This window comes from Phyllobates terribilis, unplaced genomic scaffold (genome assembly GCF_046119375.1).
Source record: "Phyllobates terribilis strain yellow unplaced genomic scaffold, ASM4611937v1 Scaffold_5__5_contigs__length_657084704, whole genome shotgun sequence".
Taxonomy (NCBI): domain Eukaryota; kingdom Metazoa; phylum Chordata; class Amphibia; order Anura; family Dendrobatidae; genus Phyllobates; species Phyllobates terribilis.
Window position 1 is genome coordinate 614,184,188 of NW_027362765.1, and position 23,093 is coordinate 614,207,280.

At 44.7% G+C, this 23,093-nt stretch overlaps 1 protein-coding gene across 1 annotated transcript in view; it reads left to right on the forward strand.

The window, feature by feature from the left end:
* Nucleotides 1-23,093, forward strand: part of CUNH10orf71 (chromosome unknown C10orf71 homolog) — a 261,903-nt gene that overhangs the window by 231,304 nt on the left and 7,506 nt on the right. The gene's annotated exons all lie outside the window — the stretch shown is intronic.

The following is a 23,093-nucleotide window of genomic DNA, read 5'->3' on the forward strand; positions in this document are numbered from 1 at the left end:
AGCAGTCGAGAAATGTGAGAATTTAGTAGTGTTGCCTGTGGGCCGTTGGCTGTATATTTGCGCTTGCGTTCCAAGGACAGGGGTATGGACAACTGAACACTGTGCTGGGACAAGGACATGGACGTGCTTCCTGATGCTGCTACTTGAGAGTGTGCAATGACAGCTGCAGGGCAGGAGGCGTGTTCGCATGCACCATGGACTGTGGATTGGCTTGCATGCACAACAGCGGAAGAAGCAATGGTGCCACCCGCAGACAGTGTTCCTGGACCCTGGGGTTCAGCCCACAAAGTCAGGTGCTTTGCTGCCATGTTCCTGATCATGCTGGTGGTGGTCAGACTGGTAGTTTTGCCACTCCTGCTGATGCTGGCCTAGCAGGTGGTGCAAATGGCCTTTTTGGGGTTATCGGCAGAGTCTTTAAAAAACAACCAGACTCGGGAAGACCTAACAGTTGTACTGGCAACTTCCTTCGTGTTGGTGTTACGGGGAACGGTTGCCTGCCTTCTGTCTGCGGCCACCTCACTGCTTCTTCCTGCCTGTTGGGGTGCTATGCCTCCCTCCCCCTGTGTGCTGCTGTCCTTGCTCTGCATGTCCTCCTGCTAGGTTGGGTCAGTTACTATATCATCCACCACCTCGTCTTCCACTTCCGCACCCTGGTCCTCCTCCTGACTTTCTGGCAATTGTGTCTCATCATCGTCCACCTCTTGTGACACTTTCCCACCGTCGCCTTCGTGTGACCGTGGCTGCTCCAATATTTGGGCATCGCTACACGCATTCTCCTCTTGATCCTGTCCAGGCAAGAGGCCTGAATCTATAAACGGAAAAGGGAACAGCTCTTCTGAGTGTCCAAGTGTGGTATCAGTTGGCTCTGGGCACTCGGCATAATGGGAGGAAGGAGAGTCAGGGTGAGGAATATGCGGTACAGACTCACGGCTACTGAGACTTGACCGTGTGGAAGACTGGGTGGTGGTGGTGGTGGCAAAGTGAGTGGAAGCATTATCTGCTATCCAACCAACAACCTTTTGACACTGCTCTGGGTTCAATAGTGGTGTGCTGCGGTCCCCTAGAAATTGGGACAGGAAGGTCAGGCGAGAAGATGTGGGTGTTTGTTGTGGCACAATTTCGGCTTGCCCACGGCCTTGTCCTCGGCCTCTGCATGCACCATCACAATCACATCCACTTCCCCGTCCCTTGCCACTCACCTTGCCCATTTTAAATGGAGAACAATATTTTCCAAGTTCACTACAAATGGCTGGGTTTGAACCGCAGTTATATGTCATACGTCTGACGGACAACCACGGTTTTAAATAGCGCGCCAGTAGTTTACTAGTCTTCACAGCGAACCTTGTCTGAATAGCTTCACTGACACACTGCAAAAAAATGGAAATAGAAGCCAGAAATGGCTGTATCTGGAACGCAATTATATGTGATACGTCTGATGGAGAACCACGGTTTTAAAAAGCGGGCCTGTAGTTTACTAATACTATTTTTCACAGCAGCCTCGTGTTAATAGCTTCACCGATACACTGCAACAAAATGGAAATGGAGGCAAGAAATGGCTGAATTTTGATTGCAGTTATATGTGATACGTCTGATGGAGAACCACGTTTTTAAAAAGCGGGCCTGTAGTTTACTAATACTATTCTTCACAGCGACCTCGTGTGAATAGCTTCACTGACACATTGCAACAAAATGGAAATGGAAGCCAGAAATGGCTGATTTTGGAACGCAGTTATATGTCATACATCTGACAGAGAACCACGGTTTTAAAAAGCGGGCCTGTAGATTACTAATACTATTTTTCACAGCAACCTCGTGTGAATAGATTCACCGACACACTGCAACAAAATGGAAATGGAGCAAGAAATGGCTGAATTTTGATTGCAGTTATATGTGATACGTCTGATGGAGTACCACGGTTTTAAAAAGCGGGCCTGTAGTTTACTAATACTATTCTTTACAGCAACCTCGTGTGAATCATAGAATCATAGAATCATAGAATGGTAGAGTTGGAAGGGACCTCCTGGGTCATCTGGTCCAACCCCCTGCTCAAAGCAGGATTCACTAGATCATCTCAGACAGATGTCTGTCCAGCCTCTGTTTGAAGACGTCCATTGAAGGGGAACTCACCACCTCTCGTGGCAGCCTGTTCCACTCATTAATCACCCTAACTGTCAAAAAGTTTTTTCTAATATCTAATCTAATCCGACACACTGCAACAAAATGGAAATGGAGGACAGAAATGGCTGAATTTGGAAAGCAGTTATATTTGATATGTCTGACGGAGAACCATGAATCCTTCACCTCTACTTCATTGTCACTAGTGATGAGCGAACATGCTCGCCACTGCTTGGTTCTCATCCGAGCATCACGGTGCTCAACAAGCTCAATGAGTATTTCCGGGTTGCTCAGGTGGGATCTCGGGTCCCCGCCCTGCATGTTTGGCTCTCTTTAGAGAGCCAATGAACATGCAGGGATTGCCTGCCACACACTGTAATGCCGTAGCCATGTTGGTGGTGGGCATTACAGAGATTTGCTGGCCGCACAGCACCATCAGGTTTATATAAATCCTGGCGCCGCTATGCTCATCACAGTCTCAGTCTAACCGGGAAACAGGCAGACTAGATAAAGCTGCTGCTGAGTCAGGGAGAGATGCTTGTTTATAGTTAGTAAAAGTATTCCACAACATATATATATATATATATATATATATATATATATATATATCCATCTGAACTAACATTCCTTCAGAGGACTAATCCAGCTGCATATATTCAGTGGTGATAGCAGGAGTTAGGCAGGCAGGCAGGGTATGTGGCAGACGGCAGTGCATATAGTGCGAGAGGGTCCATTGAACGTCCTGTTAGTATAGGTATTCCACAACATATACGATTATCATATATCCATCTGAATGAACAGTCCTTCTGAGGATTAATCCAGCTGCATATACTCAGTGTTAGGCAGGCAGGCAGTGTATGTGGCAGACTGCAGTGCATATAGTGCAAGAGGGTCCATTGAACATCTTGTCTGCTGCTGCTGTAATAATTACAGATAATACTGGTTATTTGCTTAAAAAGCAAGGCAGGGTATGTGACAGACTGCAGTGCATACAGCACAAGAGGGTCCATTGCATGTTCTGACTGATCCTGCTATTACAGATATTTGTAGGTATAGCCCCAGATATCAGATAAATTTTTTTTTAGCTTAATCTTGGTTATGTGCTTAAAAAGCAATCCAAAATACACCATTTTTCTGCTCCATTTGCTTGTTAGCACTGCAGAATACAGCCAGATCTGTTCCATATTTCAGCGATAAAAATCCTGAAATTTTAACTGAACGTGGAAAATATCACATAACAGCGTTCCAAAATCAGCCATTTCTCATGAACATGGAAAATATTGTCCTCCATTTAAAATGGCCAAGGTGCATGGCAAGGGATGGGGAAGTGGACGTGATGGTGATGGTGACAGTGCACGCAGAGGCCGTGGGCAAGATGAAACTGTGCCTGCTGAGGGAGGCTGAGGATGTGGCAGTGGGCAAGCTGAAATTGTGCCACAACAAACACCCACATCTTGTCGCTCGACCTTCCTGTCCCAATTACTAGGGGACCGCAGTACACCACTATTGAACACAGAGCAGTGTGAAAAGGTTGCTGGTTGTATAGCAGATAATGGTTCCAGTCACTTTGCCACCACCACCACCCTGTCTTCCACACAGTCAAGTCTCAGTAGTCATGAGTCTGGACAGCATATTCCTCACCCTGATTGTCCTTCCTCCCACCATGCCGAGTGCCCGGAGACAACTGATCCCGCACTTGGACACTCCGAAGAGCTATTCAGTTTTCCATTTGTAGATTCTGGCCTCTCGCCCATCCAGCTTCAAGCGAGTCAAGAGGAGAACGCCTGTAGCGATGCCCAAATATTGAAGCAGCAACGGTCACATGAAGGCAACGGTGGGAAAGTGCAATTACTGTCACTAGAGGAGGATGATGATGATGAGACACATTTGCCAGAAAGTCAGGAGCAGGACCAGGGTGCGGAAGTGGAAAACGAGTTGGTGGATGATATAGTAACTGACCCAACCTGGCAAGAGGACATACAGAGTGAGGACAGCAGCACACAGGTGGAGGGAGGCATAGCAGCACAACAGGCAGGAAGAAGCAGTGTGGTGGCCACAGACACAAGGCGGGAAAGCATTCCTCGTAACGCCAACACGACGGAAGTTGCCAGTAAAATTGTTAGGTCTTCCCGAGTCTGGTTGTTTTTTAAAGACTCTGCAGATAACCCCAAAAAGGATATTTGTACCACTCCTTGGCCAGGAATCACCAGGGGTAGCAAAATTAGCAGCCTGACCACCACCAGCATGATCAGGCACATAGCAGCAAATTACCCGACTAACTGGGCCAAACCCCAGGGTCCAGAAACAGTGTCTGCGGGTGACACCACTGCTACTTCCGCCGTTGTGCATGCACACCAATCCCCTGTCCATGGCGCATGCGAAGATGCCTCCTGCCCTGCACGTGTCATTGCACCTCTCAACTAGCACCATCAGCAAGCACGTTCACGTCCACGTCCTGGTCCCAGCGCAGCGTTCAGTTGCCCCTACTCTAGTCCTTGGAACACAAGCGCAAATACACAGCCAATGCCCCACAGGCCACACTACTAAATTCACACATTTCGCGAATGCTTGCGCTCGAAATGTTGCCTTTTAGGCTCATGGAGATGGAAGCTTTCCGCAACCTGATGGCAGTGGCTGTCCCTCGGTACTCAGTCCCCAGCCGCCACTATTTCTCCCAGTGTGCTGTCCCCGCATTACACGAGCACGTGTCCCACAAGATTAGCCATGCCCTCAACAATGCAGTTACTGGGAAAGTCCACCTAACCACAGACACATGGAAAAGTGCTTGTGGGCAGGGACGGTACATCTTGCTAACGGCACACTGGGTTAATATAGTGGAAGATGGGACTCAATTGGACCTTGGGACGGAATATGTCCTCCTGACACTGATGATTGCGGGCCCTGGGTCAACCAGGATTGCCACCACATTCTACAACTCCTGCACTTCCTCCTCCTCCTCTTCAGCCTCCAGCTCCGAAATGACCACATCAGTCCCAAGCTGGAAGCACTACAGCACTGTCTCGGCCAAGGGGCAACAGGCTGTGGTGCTGAAGCTAATATGCTTAGGTGACAAACTGCACAATGCTGAACAGTTGTGCACAGCTCTGAAAGAGCAGGCAGATCTGTGGCTGACACTGCTGACACTACAGGCAGGCTTTGTCTTGCGTGAGAATGGCCGGAACCTGGTGGCGGCTGTGAGGCAAGGCGAGCCCACACACTTACCATGGCTGGCCCATGTGCTTAACCTCGTGGTTCAGCGGTTTCTCAAAACCTATCCGGATCTGCTTGTCAAAGTATGCCGCATGTGTGCCCATTTTAGAAAGTCAGCTACAGCTTCCGCTGCCCTCGCCGTGCTTCAGCAGCATTTGCAACTTCCAGCTCAACAACTGATCTGTGATGTTGCCACGCATTGGAACTCTACATTGCTGATGTTGGGAAGGATTTGTGAGCATAAGAGGGCAGTTGTTGACTACCAGCATCAACAAGGCCGTCAGTATTCAGGTCAGACTCCACACATAAAACCTCAGGACTGGACATGGATGTCAGACATCTGTACCATCCTCCAAAACTTTGAGGACTCCACCAAGATGGTGAGTGGCGATGACACCATAATTAGTGTCACCATCCCGCTTCTTTGTCTTCTGAAACGCTCTCTGTTCGCAATCAAAGAGGATGCATTGCAGGCAGAGCATGATGAGATGGAGCAAGGAACCATACAGGGTGATTCTACACAGCCCAGCCTCATCTCATCCCAATGTGGATTGAGTGACAATGAGGAGGAGGAAGAAGAGAAGCTAGTTTCCTGTGCTATAGACAGTACTACTTGCACAACTGTCATACCGTCTGTTCAGCATGGATGGCCTGAGGAAAGGGAGTAGGAGGAGGTGGATGAGGAGGAGAGCATGGTCAGTCATCCTCTTGGTGAGAACACGGAAGTCTTGCATGTTAGCAGTCTGGCAAACATGGCTGAGTTTATGTTATGCTGCCTTTCCCGTGACCCTCGCGTTGTCCAAATTTTGGGTGATAGTCATTACTGGTTGGTGACACTTCTAGACCCACACACAAGGAGAACTTTTTATCTCTTATTCCCTTGCAGGACAGGCCTAATAAAATGGTGCAGTACGAGAAGGCCCATGTTGCAGAATTATTTAAAAAATTCTCATCTGAAAACGCTGGCAGCAGAGGTCACAGTTCGTTGGACAACCGAGGAGTACAGGTAAGAGAGACACAAATGCAATCCAGCAGAGGCAGGGGAACACTGTCAAAGTTCTGGGACAGTTTTCTCAGACCCTCCCATCGCACAGGCCCTCCCAAGGAGGGAAAAGTTTTGGAAGATGGTGAGGGAGTACCAACATCCTCCATGATTCCTCTGTGCCTTATAATTATTGGGTATCCAAGCTGGACACGTGGCATAAACTGGGCTCTCTACTCCTTGGAGGTCCTGGCCTGCCCTGCCACTAGTGTTTTGTCAGAGCGGGTTTTTATTGCCGCCGGTGGAATTATAGCTGATAAGCACATCTGCCTGTCAACTAAAAATGCTGACAGGCTGACTCTTATAAAAATGAACAAGGGCTGGATTGGGCCAGGCTTATCAACACCACCGAATGATATCAGCATAACATAAACTCAAATACATTATCTTTTTTTTGGGAGGTCTAACTCTATTCCCATGCACCTCTGTCTTCACACCCAGACATGGGTATACGCTTCCTGATTTTGTGTATTTGCTCTTGTCCTCCTCCTTCTCCTCATCCTCCTCCTTCTCCACATCCTCCTCCATATCACCACCATATCTACCATATCACTATATCTACGTCTCTTGCAATAGACATTGGAGTTCCTTCAAATTTTTGGCAGCCGTTGCATTCACTGCATAGGCAAACAGTATGGGAGACCCACTTCCTAATAATGGGAACATTGTTTTCAGGAGGCCCTCCGACCTCTACGTCTCTTGCATGGGACATTGGAGTTCCTGCAAATTTTTGGCAGCTGGTGCATTCACTCCATAGGCAAACTGTATAGCAGACCCTCTCCTTTCTAATGGGAACATGTCGTACTCTTTACCGTGGCCCAGCTCTATGTGTTTTTAAATTGTTTGTGAGGTTTTTCCCAAACTTTGGCAGCCCTTGCAGTCACAGCATGGGCATTACCACTGTAGGAAACCCACTCCTTTATAATGGGAACATTTTTTTAATGAGACCCTCCTCTATGTCTCTTCAAATGAGTATTGGGGTGCGTCCAAATTTTTTGGCAGGCCTTGCAGTCACTGTATACGCAATAACAGTATAGTAGACCCACTTTTTAATAATGGGAACAACAAAGCATAGCCAACTGCTGGCCCTTTAAGAATAGTAAGGCTGTAAAAATAGTGTTTGTCACTTTCACAATCCCTCCTTCATAAATGAAACAGGATGTGTCTGATGATGTTTCAGACACCACATGGCCAGAAAAGGTTGTAAAATGTTAAAATGACATTTCCCGGTGAATACATTTGTCACGATGGAAAGCAATGCAAAAGTGCAAAAATGCATCAAAAACGCTACATGTGAACATAGCCCAAGGTGTGGTGGAGCAATTTTGTTTTTGGTTATTTATTTTGCCTTATATACAAGTCATTACCCTGGAAAGGATGTTCCTTAACATATTTCCCAGGAAAATCCATTTTGGTTTCGTTTTTGTATGTTTTATAGTGAGTCCGTAAAAGTGGCGTAATACCTCTGACAACATTGCTGACAGTAGCGACCTGGGAGTCAGAAATGCTTCCAGGGGTCTTCCACATGCTGTTCCCATGTCATTTGAGCATTGTTCCCATCGATTTGGACAATGTTCAGGCCCTCTGCAGACCGCCGGGGGGAGCCGCCAGAAAAATGCTCGAGTTTCCCATAGACTTACATTGGGCTCGTTACTCGGACCGAGCACTCGAGCATTCCAATTTGCTCGACCCGAGCAACGAGTACCCTAGCATTTAAGTGCTCGCTCATCACTAATTGTCACTGAACCATTTCTTCGCCAATCTTGAAATATGCTTTGGGTCGTTGTCCTGCTGGAACACTATGTTGTCCTCTTCATACTCATAGTACTCAAGTTTAAAAAGTAATTTGCCTTGTAGGATACTCACTAGTGTTGAGCGAGCATGCTCGACACTGCTCGGTACTCGCTCGAGCATCTCACTACTCAGGATGTTCGGCGAGCACCGAGCATTTTCGGGTTACTTGGGCGGGAGCTCTGGTCTCCGCCCTGCATGTTTGGTGCTCTTTACTAGTGTTGAGCCACCCCCGTAGTGTTCGGGTTCGGTTCGGTTCGTCGAACACCGGGATGTTCGAGGAACTGTTCGTCGAACTGTTCGTCGAACACCTTAGAACACCGTCGAACACCGTTAAAACCAATGGCAGGCAAACAAAAACACATAGGAACACATAGAAAACACCTTCAAAGGTGTCCAAAAGCTGACAAACTGCTCAGAAGACGCTTTCTTTAAAAAAGCCGGCCGGCAATTCAGCAGCGGCATACACCGGTACCCGACAATTTAGACATGAAGGAATAGAGCATCACACATAGATTAGATAGATAGAAACATGTCAGTCACATATATATGAAGTACAGTGACAGTGTTGCTTACTGTACTTGTCATTTACTGCAAAGGATTTATTAAAAAAAATAATAGTGTTTTCATGCACCGTCTCTTTAAAAAAGCCGGCCGGCAATTCCGCATCTGTACCCGACAATTTAGAATAGAAGGAATAGAGAATCACACATAGATTAGATAGATAGAAACATGTCAGTCACATATATATGAAGTACAGTGACAGTGTTGCTTACTGTAATTGTCATTTAGTGTAAAGGATTTATCAAAAAAAATAATAGTGTTTTCATGCACCGTCTCTTTAAGAAAGCCGGCCGGCAATTCAGCATCTGTACCCAACAATTTATAACAGACAGAATAGAGCTTCACACATAGATTAGATAGATAGAAACATGTCAGTCACATATATAATAAGTACAGTGATAGTGTTGGTTACTGTACTTGTCATTTAGTATTAAAATAAAGGATTTATTATTAAAAAAAATTGGCGTGGGATTCCCCGTAATTTTAGTCTCTAGCGGAGGTTAAGCAGACGGCTGGGGCAGATGTTTGAAGCCTGGGAAGGGGGTAATACCCACGGAGCTTCCCAGGCTACTAATATCAGCCCCCAGCTGAATACCTAGCCTTTACTAGCTATTAAAATGGAGGACCCCCCCAAAAAAATGACGTGGGGTCCCCCCTAATTTAATAGCTAGCAAAGGCTAGGCAGACAGCTGGGGGCTGATATTAATAGCCCAGGAAGGGAGCCATGAATATTGGCCCCCTCCCAGGCTAGAAACACCAGCCGTCAGCCGCCGCAGAAATGGCGCATCCATAGGATGCGCCAATTCTGGCACTTAGCCTCGCTCTTCCACGCTGCCCTGGTGCGGTGGCAGGGGGTAATAGGGTTGGGGTTGATGTCAGCTTATAATGCCAGCTGACATCAAGCCCAGGTTAGTAATGGAGAGGCGTCTATAAGACACCCCCATTACTAACCCCATAGTCAAAGTTAAAAAAAAAACACAAACACCCAGAATAAAGTCCTTTAATTGAAATAAAGACACAATTCTTTATTGTTCTAAATTAAACCATACTTACCATCACGCCCATTCCAGCTGAAGCCAACGATCTCCTGCAATAAAAGAAAAATAATAAAGCAACCTCATCCTTACCTTTCCATGGTTCCCAGGACAGCTTCAGCTCTGCTACATCGAGATGACAGGCTGGACCGCAGCAGAACGCTGCCATCCAGCCTGTCATCCCACGGACACTGAGAAGCGCAGGCATGCTTGCGCTCCTCAATGTCTGACTGTGACGGCATCCAGATGAGCCGACAATGAACTCGGCTCACCTCATGTACGTCACTGACAGCGTGGGAAAATTCTCCTGCACTCAGCGCTTCAGCGTGAGAATTTTCCCACGCTGTCAGTGACGTGCATGAGGTGCGCCGAGTTCATTGGACATGACCTCGGCTCATCTGGATGCCGTCACAGCCAGACACTGAGTAGCGCAAGCAAGCCTGCGCTTCTCAGTGTCTGCGGGATGACAGGCTGGATGGCAGCGTTCTGCTGCGGTCCAGCCTGTCATCTCGATGTAGCAGAGCTGAAGCTGTCGTGGGAGCCATGGAAAGGTAAGGATGATGTTGCTTTATTATTTTTCTTTTATTGCAGGAGATCGTTGGCTTCAGCTGGAATGGGCGTGATGGTAAGTATGGTTTAATTTAGAACAATAAAGAATTGTGTGTTTATTTCAATTAAAGGACTTTTTTCTGGGTGTTGTGCTTTTTTTAAATACTTTACTAGAAATTCATGGTGGTCATGTCTAATATTGGCGTGACCCCATGAATTTCGGGCTTAGGGCCAGCTGATAATGCCAAGCTGGCCTTAACCCCTTTATTACCCAGTGAGCCACCGCACCAGGGCCCTGGATGAGTTGGGTACAGCGCCAGAAGATGGCGCTTCTATGAACGCGCCATTTTCCGGGGCGGCTGCGGACTGCAATTTGCAGCGGGTGGGGCCCAGAAAGCTTGGGCCTCCCTGCGCTGCAGATTCCAGCCCCCAGCTGCCTAGTTGTACCTGGCTGGACACAAAAATAGGGCGTAGCTCCACGCATTTTTTTTTTAGATTCATGAAATTCATGGAATAATTAAGAAAAAAAGGGCTTCCCTATATTGTTGTGTCCGGCTAGGTACAAATAGGCAGCTGGTGGTTGGGAGCAGCCCGTTCCTGCCTGCTGTACCTGACTGGACACAAATATAGGGCGAAGCCCCACATCAATTTTTTTTTCATTATTTCATGAATTTCCTGAAATAATTTAAAAAAAATTGACGTGGGGCTTCGCCCTATATTTGTGTCCAGTCAGGTACAGCAGGCAGGAACGGGCTGCCCCCATCCACCAGCTGCCTATTTGTACCTGGCCAGACACAACAATATAGGGAAGCCCTTTTTTAAAAAAATTATTTCATGAAATAATTAAAAAAAAATTGACGTGGGGCTTCGCACTATATTTGTGTCCAGCCAGGTACAGCAGGCAGGGACGGGCTGCCCCCAACCACCAGCTGCCTATTTGTACCTGGTTGGACACAACAATATAGGGAAGCCCTTTTTTTCTTAATTATTCCATGAATTTCATGAAATAATTTAAAAAAAAAATGCGTGGGGCTTCGCCCTATTTTTGTGCCCAGCCAGGTACAACTAGGCAGCTGGGAGCTGGAATCCGCAGCGCAGGGAGGCCCAAGCTTTCTGGGCCCCACCCGCTGCAAATTGCAGTCCGCAGCCGCCCCGGAAAATGGCGCGTTCATAGAAGCGCCATCTTCTGGCGCTGTACCCAACTCATCCAGGGCCCTGGTGCGGTGGCTCACTGGGTAATAAAGGGGTTAAGGCCAGCTTGGCATTATCAGCTGGCCCTAAGCCCGAAATTGATGAGGTCACGCCAATATTAGACATGACCACCATGAATTTCTAGTAAAGTATTTAAAAAAACACAAACACCCAGAATAAAGTCCTTTAATTGAAATAAACACACAATTCTTTATTGTTCTAAATTAAACCATACTTACCATCACGCCCATTCCAGCTGAAGCCAATGTCTTCTGCAATAAAAGTAAAATAATAAACCAACATCATCCTTACCTTTCCATGGTTCCCAGGACAGCTTCAGCTCTGCTACATCGAGATGACAGGCTGGACCGCAGCAGAACGCTGCCATCCAGCCTGTCATCCCGCGGACACTGAGAAGCGCAGGCTTGCTTGCGCTCTGCAGTGTCTGGCTGTGACGGCATAAAGATGAGACAAGTTCATGTCCAATGAACTCGGCTCACCTCATGCACGTCACTGACAGCGTGGGAGAATTCTCCTGCACTCAGCACTTCAGCGTGAGAATTCTCCCACGCTGTCAGTGACGTACATGAGGTCAGCTGAGTTCATTGGACATGAATGAGCTCACCTCATGCACGTCACTGACAGCTTGGGAAAATTCTCACGCTGAAGCGCTGAGTGCAGGAGAATTTTCCCACGCTGTCAGTGACGTGCATGAGGTGAGCTCATTCATGTCCAATGATCTCAGCTCACCTCATGCACGTCACTGACAGAGTGGGAAAATTCTCCTGCACTCAGCGCTACAGCGTGAGAATTCTCCCACGCTGTCAGTGACGTGCATGAGGTGAGCTCATTCATGTCCAATGAACTCAGCTGACCTCATGTACGTCACTGACAGCGTGGGAGAATTCTCACGCTGAAGTGCTGAGTGCAGGAGAATTCTCCCACGCTGTCAGTGACGTGCATGAGGTGAGCTGAGTTCATTGGACATGACCTCGGCTCATCTGGATGCCGTCACAGCCAGACACTGCAGAGCGCAAGAATGCCTGCGCTTCTCAGTGTCTGCGGGATGACAGGCTGGATGGCGGCGTTCTGCTGCGGTCCAGCCTGTTATCTCGATGTAGCAGAGCTGAAGCTGTCGTGGGAACCATGGAAAGGTAAGGATGAGGTTGCTTTATTATTTTTCTTTTATTGCAGGAGATCGTTGGCTTCAGCTGGAATGGGCGTGATGGTAAGTATGGTTTAATTTAGAACAATAAAGGAATGTGTCTTTATTTCAATTAAAGGACTTTATTCTGGGTGTTTGTGTTTTCTTTTAACTTTGACTATGGGGTTAGTAATGGGGGTGTCTTATAGACGCCTCTCCATTACTAACCTGGGCTTGATGTCAGCTGGCATTATAAGCTGACATCAACCCCAACCCTATTACCCCACTGCCACCGCTACAGGGCAGTGGGAAGAGCGAGGCTAAGTGCCAGAATTGGCGCATTCTAAGGATGCGCCATTTCTGGGGCGGCTGACGGCTGGTGTTTCTAGCCTGGGAGGGGGCCAATATTCATGGCACCCTTCCTGGGCTATTAATATCAGCCCCCAGCTGTCTGCCTAGCCTTTGCTAGCTATTAAAATAGGGGGGACCCCACGTCATTTTTTTGGGGGGTCCCCCATTTTAATAGCTAGTAAAGGCTAGGCATTCCGCTGGGGGCTGATATTAGTAGCCTGGGAAGCTCCATGGGCATTACCCCCTTCCCAGGCTTCAAACATCTGCCCCAGCAGTCTGCTTAACCTCCGCTAGAGACTAAAATTAAGGGGAACCCCACGCCAATTTTTTTTTAAATAAATCCTTTATTTTAACACTAAATGACAAGTACAGTAATCAACACTGTCACTGTACTTCATATATATGTGACTGACATGTTTCTATCTATCTAATCTATGTGTGATTCTCTATTCCTTCTATTCTAAATTGTCGGGTACAGATGCTGAATTGCCGGCCGGCTTTTTTAAAGAGACGGTGCATGAAAACACTATTATTTTTTTTTAATAAATCCTTTACACTAAATGACAAGTACAGTAAGCAACACTGTCACTGTACTTCATATATATGTGACTGACCTGTTTCTATCTATCTAATCTATGTGTGATTCTCTATTCCTTCTATTCTAAATTGTCGGGTACAGATGCTGAATTGCCGGCCGGCTTTTTTAAAGAGACAGTGCATGAAAACACTATTATTTTTTTTAATAAATCCTTTATACTAAATGACAAGTACAGTAAGCAACACTGTCACTGTACTTCATATATATGTGACTGACATGTTTCTATCTACCTAATCTATGTGTGATTCTCTATTTCTTCTATTCTAAATTGTTGGGTACAGATGCTGAATTGCCGGCCGGCTTTTTTAAAGAGACGGTGCATGAAAACACTATTATTTTTTTTAATAAATCCTTTACACTAAATGACAAGTACAGTAATCAACACTGTCACTGTACTTCATATATATGTGACTGACATGTTTCTATCTATCTAATCTATGTGTGAAGCTCTATTCTGTCTGTTATAAATTGTCGGGTACCGCTGCTGAATTGCCGGCCGGCTTTTTTAAAGAGACGGTGCATGAAAACACTATTATTTTTTTTGATAAATCCTTTACACTAAATGACAAGTACAGTAAGCAACACTGTCACTGTACTTCATATATATGTGACTGACATGTTTCTATCTATCTAATCTATGTGTGAAGCTCTATTCTTTCTGTTCTAAATTGTCGGGTACCGGTGTATGCCGCTGATGAATTGCCGGCTTTTCATGTTTCACTGTGAGCACTGTTCCCATCGATTTGGGCAATCACTGTAATGCCACAACCACCATGGCTGTGGCATTACAGTGAGTGGCAGACAATCCCTGCATGATTGGTGCTCTAAATAGCGCCAGACATGCAGGACACGCTTTTGGTGCACGAACAGTTATCGAACATAACCTCGAACAGCCGAATTTTTTGCAAATCGTTCGGGTTCGTCGAACAACTCGAACACCGCCCAAAACAGCTCGAATTTGAGATTGGCGAACAGTTCTAGTCGAACATCGCTCATCTCTACTCTTTACAGAGCCAATGAACATGCAGGGATTGCCAGCCAGTCACTGTAATGCCGCAGCCATGTTGGTTGTGGGCATTACAGTGATTGGCTGGCCGCACAGCGTCACCTCGAGTATTTAAAACTGGGCGCCGCCATCTTGGACACAGTCGCTCCGGATCAGACAGTGTAGGGAGAGTGCTGCTGAGCTAGGGAGAGATTTATATTGCGAAATAGGTAGTGTAGGGTCTCTAAAGCCTGCAAAATCAAACAAACAGTCCTTCTGAGGACTAATATCCATCCCAGATAGACAAGAACTTGCACGGGGATAGTTGCAAGTCTGCATCTTCTGATGCGGCAAGGATCACTTCTGATGGGCACACTTTTAGGCAGTGACCTGGGTGTCAGAGATGCTTCCAGGGGTCTTCCCCCTGCTGTTCCCATGTCTTTTCAGCACTGTATGCATGTGTCACACAACACATGGCCAGATAAGGTTGTAAAATGTTAAAATGACATTTCCCGGTGAATGCATTTGTTATGGTTGAAAGCAATACAAAAGTGCAAAAACGCATAAAAAATGCTACTTGTGAACATAGCCCAAGGTGTGGAGGAGTATTTTTGTTTTTGGTTATTTATTTTACCTTATAAACAAGTCTTTACCCTGGAAAGGATGTTCCTTAACATATTCCACAGGAAAGCAGTTTCAGTTTCGTTTTTGAACGTTTTATTGTGAGCCCTTAAAAGTGGCTTAATACCTCTGACCACATTGTTGACAGCAGTGACCTGGGGGTCAGAAATGCTTCCTGGGTCGATCCCCATGCTGTCTCCATGTCATTTGAGCACAGTCACTATCATTTTGGGCACTTCTTAGGTTTTCTACAGACTGCAGGGGGTGCCGCCGCAAAAATGCTCTGGTCTCCCATAGACTAACATTGGGCTCGTTGCTCGGGTCGAGCACCCGAGTATCACGGTGAGCTCGGCCCGAGCTTCGAGCACCCGAGCATTTTAGTGCTCGCTCAACACTAATACTCACATATAGCTCAGCATTGAGACCATCATCGATCCTGATCAAGAATCCAACGCCTTTGGCTGTGAAACAACCCCATATCATCAGGCTTCTTTCACCAAACTGGACAGTTCCTTCAATTTCTCCATTGGTTAGCCCCATTTTCACCTCTTGGCTTTTGAATGGATGGACCGACTTCATTTCCTATTCTTCCAACTGTTATGGCACTCACTTGACGCAGTTTGGCAATTTTCTTGGCTGAGAGACAGCTGTTGATGAGCTGGATGTTGCTGTTTCTCTTTTCTTGGGAAATCTTCTTCATAGCTGCTCATTGATTTAAAACCAGTGACCTTTCTCTTGGGAATCAACCTAATAACACACTGAGCTATTAGGGAATGTGAGAACAGGTTTTATATTGTAGTCTACAGGAAGAAAAAAAAATTCCACCATCAAGAGCAAAACAGTAACAATGCAGTGACATGACAAGAATCTACATAACTAATCATATGCTAAATAGTTGTAAGTCAAATTTAGGTCTATAAAATTAAGGATAGTCTCATGTTAAAAGGAGTAGTGGATAGGGAGATATGGAGCCTGAAAGTCAAAAGTTCAAAGCATTGTTCCTTTTGCTCTTCACCGTATGTACTGATGGTGGGCCTAATCCTATATTATTTTTAGGTGTAGTAGTAATCTTTAATTTATTACACTAGATAAATATTGGGTCAGTATGCTGTCCATTGTATACATGGACAACACAAAAACTGAAAATATAGTCGTCAGAAAATGTTTGACTAAAGCCGTCATCATATACTTTGATAGTTGTCCAATCGTTCAGCAGGCAGCTATCTTGCCCAACTCTGCTACACACAGGGCCACACGATTTGCCCAATACTCCTGTGATCTATGAGAGAGCCACTGCTAGGCATCTCTGGTAGTCGTTTGTCTCATAACAAAAGGATCCGCAGTCTGAAATCAGACATGCCGAATCCTTATCTACCATGACAATTATTAGTCGAGGCGGGAGATGATGAGGGCATGCACTGAAATTTTAGTAAATTCAGGTTTGAGAAAACTACGAATTCTGGAAAAGCTTTTGATTTGGAGGTGGCAGTAGCTGGTAAGAGCTTGGAGGTGTGGTTTGAAGGATAGGACATAGTAAATGGTCATTCCAATTCAGTGGTTTCAGTTACAGGGCAAAACGAGATGTAATTTATTGTGATAGATAGATCAGGAAGGAGAGTTGAGTGTGATGGAAGAAAGAGGATGAATTTGGTTTTGTCTATATTGAGTTTTAGGAAGTATCATGAGAAGTAGGAGGATATTGCCGATAGACACTCTGGGATTCTGGACAGCAGAGAGGTGACATCTGGGCCAGAGAAATAGATCTGAGTGTCATCAGTGTAAAGATGGTACTGGAAACCAAGGGGCTTTATGAGGTGTTCCAGGACAAAGGTATAGACGGTGAAGAGTAGGGGCCACAGGACAGAGTCTTGAGGGACACCGACAGAAAAAGGGCAGGATGAGGAGATTGTATGGGAATGGGAGATGCTAAATATGCGGTTAAAAGGTATTAGGAGAAGAAGAGAGTTTAAGGTCTTTGGTGCAAAGGGAAGAGAGGATCTGTGTTGAAGGCAGTGGACAAATCAGCAAAGATTTCACTGATTTGGTTGATCTTGTTTTAGAAATGTGTGGCAAAGTCTTCAGCAGAAATGATGGAGGTTGGAGAGGAAAATTGTGAGCAGAGGAGGGAATTAAAACTGTTGAATAACTGTTTGGGTTCATGGGATAGAGATGATATGAGGGTTGTGTAGTAGTCCTGTTTAACAGATGTAAGGGCTGTTTTGAATATGAAAGTTGCTTGTTTGAATGTTGTAAAATCTTCCTGTGCGTGCGTTTTTTTCCAGCACCGCTCCACAACCATGGACACATGCCAGATCTTTTTAGTGAAGTTAGTGTGCCATTGTTTTCTATTGAATCTGCCTTGCATAAATGGGGCAACTGAGTCAATAGCTGATGCAAGTGTGGTGTTGTAGAGAACGGTGGCTATGTCTGTGTTGTGGAATGAAGATATGGAGGACAATGGTAGAACAGAGTCAGAGATTGTGTGAATGTCTAGGTGTGCAAAGTTTCTGCAGGGCTGTGCTAGCTGCTAAACTTGGGGGGGCAAATGAAGAGGTCAGGGATGAGGGGCAAAGGTGAGGTTAGATAGGGAACAAAGGGATCATGAGGTCTAATGTATGCCTGTCTATGTGGTTGGATGTTGAGGACCATTGTGTAAGACCAAAGAATGAAGCAAGTGACAGGAGTGTGGAGCCTGCCAATTGGTGGGTGTCAATGGGGATGTTGAAATCACCCATGATGATGGTGTAAATGTCAACAGAGAGTGGAGAAGCCAAGTTGGAGAAGTGGTTGATAAAGGTGATGGCCGGACTCCGGCGTCAGTAAACGACAGTCACTTGGAGGTTGGAGGGAGTGTGGATATGGACACGGTGCACTTCCAAATTAAGGAGAGTAAGAGAGGGTATAGGTTAGATTGAATTGAAGGTGCAGTTTTTAGAAAGGAGAAGACCAACTCCTCCACCATGTTTATCAGCAGGGCTGGGAGTGTGGATAAAATCAAGGCAACCGTAACACAATGCAGCAGGGGAGGCTGTGTTGAAGGGTGACAGCCATGTTTCTCTGAGGACCAAGAATTTGTAAGATGCAAAGAGGTTGTGAGTGACATGGAGCTTATTGTACATTGTACATGGAACGGGCATTCCAAAGTACTTCAGAGAGCAGGAGCAGTGGAGCGGGGGTCAAGTGAATGGGTGTAGTTATTAAAATGAGTGAGGAGTGATAGGAGGGTGAACTAAGGGGGGATGTTAGCTTTGAAAGTCCAGTATTGGGAGATGCAGTGGTGTGAAAAAGTGTTTGCCCCCCCCTCCTGATTTCTTATTCTTTTGCATGTTTGTCACACTTAAGTGTTTCAGATCACAAAACAAATTTAAATATTAGACAAAGATAACACAAGTAATGCAGTTTTTAAATGAAGGTCTTTATTATTAAGGGAAAAAGAAATCCAAATCTACAAGGCCATGTGTGAAAAAGTGATTGCCCCTAAACCTAATAACTGGTTGGGCCACCAACTGCAATCAAGCATTTGCAATAACTGGCAAGGAGTCTTTTACAACGCTCTGGAGGAATTTTGGCCCAATCATCTTTGCAAAATTGTTGTCATTCAGCCACATTGGAGGGTTTCTGAGCATGAACCGCCTTTTTAAGGTCATGCCACAGCATCTCAATTGGATTAAAGCCAGAATTTTGACTAGGCCTCTCCAAAGTATTTATTTTGTTTTTATTAAGCCATTCAGAGGTGGACTTGCTGGTGTGTTTTGGATCATTGTCCTGCTGTATAACCCAAGTGCACTTCAGGTAACAAACAGATGGCCGGACATTCTCCTTCAGGATTATTTGGTAGACAGCAGAGTTCATGGTTCCATATACCACAGCAAGTCTGCCAGGTCCTGAAGCAGCAAGAACAGACCATCACACTAACACCACAATATTTTACTGTTTGTATGATGTTCCTTTTCTGTAATGCTGTAACTTCTATGCCTGATATAATGGGACATTCGCAGAGTATTCTCCCAAAAGTTTTGGAAATCATCAAGATGGTTTCTGGCAAAAATGAGATAAGCCTTTATGTTCTTTTTGCTCATCAGTGGTTTTCGTCTTGGAACTCTGCATGCATGCCATTTTTTCCTAGTCTTTCTTATGGTGGAGTCATGAACACAGACCTTAACTGAGGCAAGTGAGGCCTGCAGTTCTTTGGATGTTGTTGTGGGGTCTTTTGTGACCTCTTGGATGAGTCGTCGCTGCGCTTTTGGGGTAATTTTGGTCAGCCAGCCACTCCTGGGAAGGTTCACCACTGTTCCATGTTTTTGTGGATAGTGGCTCTCACTGTGGTTCACTGTAGTCCCAAGGTTTTAGAAATGGCTTTATAACCTTTTCCAGACTGATAGCTCTCAATTTCTTGGTTTCTTATTTGTTCCTGAATTTCTTTGGATCGCAACATGATGTCTAGCTTTTGAAGATCTTTTGGCCTACTTCACTTTGTCAGGCAGGTCCTATTTAAGTGATTTATTGATTGAGAACAGGTGTGGCAGTAATCAGGACTGTGTGTGGATAGGGAAATTGAACCCAGCTTGCCAAAGATGTGATAAACCACATTTAATTAATATTTTAAGGGTGGTGGGGGGATCACTTTTTTACACATGGCCCTGAAGGCTTGGATTTCTTTTTCCCTTAAAAATAAAGATCTTAAATTAAAAACTGCATTTTGTGTTTCCTTGTATTATCTTTTGTCTAATATTTAAATTTGTTTTGTGATCTGAAACATCTAAGTGTGACAAACATGCAAAAGAATAAGAAATCAGAAAGGGGGCAAATACTTTTTCACACCACTGTATTTCACCAATAGTGAGGAGAAGCAAGGAGAGAGCAAACATGTGGGAAAAGGAGAGTGCTTCGCGTGTTATTGTTTTGCTTACTCGTCCGTTTAAGCGCACTGATTTCACTTGGAAAGTGTTTCGCTTCAGGAATCAGTTTCCATTCTATGAAAATAAGCAGAGGAAAACTAGCTGGTTGGATCTTATGTATACATAAGGCCAGACAAGAGATTGCTAAAGGTAAAGCATTTATTCCATTAATCTCATCAATATCTCAGGGGCCTTTAAAAAGAAGCTCAAAAGACTGAACATGTGAACAGCAAGTCATTTTTATATTGCAATGCATATGTTTATTTATTTTTTTTCTATTTTCTTTTTCAGTGGTAGGATGAGTATCCAGATAATAATGCACAAAAGACCATAGCATTCATTATTTGCAGTAAAGAAAATGTTATTGATCTGTCAGAATGTCATGTTCAAAAATAACACACTTTACAAGATGACCAATATTTCAGTCCACCCAGACCTTGGTTGTGACCTGTTAGGAGCAGTGTGGTATATGCTTAGTAGAGGGGCTGGCAGCACACTGTGTGGGTACTGGGTAGTATAGAAATCTTTCTAATAATATTTTCACACTTAGGCCTGGTGATTGTGACAATGGGGCACCTACATCTAGAGGACTGAAGGTGTAATAATAATAACAGATGGCGATTGTGAAACCCCAGACCAAACCCCTAAATAAATTCAGAGCTCAAACTAGATCCCTAAATTAATTAAAATCTCAGACCAGACCACAAAATGTATTCAGACTTCAGACTCCTTACCCCTAGACAAAATAAATAAAAAACTATTCACACTCTGAACCAGATTTTTCCTCTCCGCTCTCAATGGTTCCTTTTCAGCTCTGGGCTCCACTGCAAACATTATCCTGTAGATAGCATCAGGATGCAATGTGTCAGCACCTGAACCTGAAGAAGAAATATCAAGAAAAAAATTCATAAAAGATAAAAAACAGATAACAAAGTGTGCACTAATTTGAGAAAGAAGAGGAATTCTGCCCTCCACACACACATTTACACCTTCACTTCTCTGCACCAGCCCTTTATCTCCTAGGTAAGGTCACCGTCACACCTTTTAAACTCTTTACCACCTTGGGTTTTTCCGTTTTTTGCTCCCCCTCTTCCCAGAGCCATAACTTTCTTATTTTTCTGTCAATATGGCCATGTGAGGGCTTGCTTCTTGCAAGACGAGTTGCACTTTTGAATGACAGCATTGCTTATACCATGTAGTGTACTGGAAAACAGGAAAAAAGTTCCAAGTGCAGTGAAATTGCAAAAAAAAGTGCCATTTCACAATTGTTTTTGTTTTTTTTACCATGTTTACTAAATGTTAAAACTGACCTGCCATTATGATTCTCCAGGTCATTACGAGTTCGCAGACACCAAACATGTATAGGTTCTTTTTTATTTAAGTGATGAAAAAAAAATCCAAAGTTTGTCTGAAAAAAAAATGGCGCCATTTTCCGAGACCTGCAGCGTCTCTACTTTTCGAGATCTGTGGCCAGGTGAGGGCTTATTTTTTGTGCACCGAGCTTATGCTTCAATTGATACCATTTTGACACAGATACGATCTTTTGATCGCCCATTATTGCATTTTATTACAATTTTCCAGTAACAATAAAAACATAATTCTGGCGTTTTTACTTCTTTTCTCATTTCGCTGTTTACCGATCGGAATAATTATTTTTATATTTTGATAGATCGGGCGATTCTGAACACAAAGGTGGGCAATACCTTTAAGATGGAAAAACGTAAACCACCAAAATATTGGTGGAGTAATACAAAGCGCTGACATATATTTTTTTCAATGAACCTGGGGACATTCATTATGTGTAGGGGGAAAGATGATTCGAAAATCAATATAGAAAACGTTCATTACAGTTAGAGGAACCAAACTACTAAATACCTGCAATTGCTCGAAGACAGCTATTTAAAAAAAATAATCTAATGGTGGAAACTTCCCATCTATGTAATTTGTAAGTACTGCTTGGCTTTTCTAACTAACAATATATATATTACACATACAGTGAGGAAAATAAGTATTTGATACACTGCCAATTTTGCAACTTTTCCCACCTACAAAGAATGGGGAGGTCTATAATTTTCATCGTTGGTACACTTCAACTGTGAGAGAGAGAATCTTAAAGAAATCCAGAAAATCATATTGTATCATTTTTACATAATTAATTTGCATTTTATTACATGAAATAAGTATTTGATACAATAGGATAACAGAACTTAATATTTGGTATTGAAACCTTTGTTTGCAGTTACTGAGGTCAGAATGTTTCCTGTAGTTCTTGACCAAGTATACACACACTGTAACAGGGATTTTGGCCCACTTCTCCATACAGATGTTCTCAAGGTCTTTCAGGTTTCGGGGCTGTTGCTGGCCAACATTGAGTTTCAGCTCCCTCCAAAGATTTTCTATTGGGTTCAGGTCTGTAGACTGGCTATGCCACTCCAGGACTTTGAAATGCTTAATATGGAGCCACTCCATAGTTGCCATGGCTGTGTGTTTCGGGTCATTGTCATGCTGGAAGACCCAGCCACGACCCATCATCAATGCTTTTACTGAGAGAAGGAGGTTGCTGGCCAAAATCTCACAATACGTGACCCCATCGATCCTCCTTTCAATACGGTGTAGTCATCCTGTCCCCTTTGCAGAAAAGCACTGCCAAAGTATGATGTTTCCCCCACCATGCTTCACGGTTGGGATGGTGTTCTTGGGGTTGTACTCAACCTTCTTCCTCCAAACACAATGAGTGGAGTTGATACCAAAAAGTTCTATTTTGGTCTCATCTGACCACATGACCTTCTCCCATGCATCCACTAGATCATCCAGATGGTCATTGGCGAACTTCAAACAGGCCTTGGCATTTTGTGCTGGCGTGAGCAGGTGGACCTTGCGTGCCCTGCAGGACTTTAATCCATGAGGGCTTAGTGTATTACTAATGCTAATGTTTGAGAATGTGGTCGCAGCACTTTTCAGGTCATTGACCAACCTCTCCCACGTAGTTTTGGGCTGATT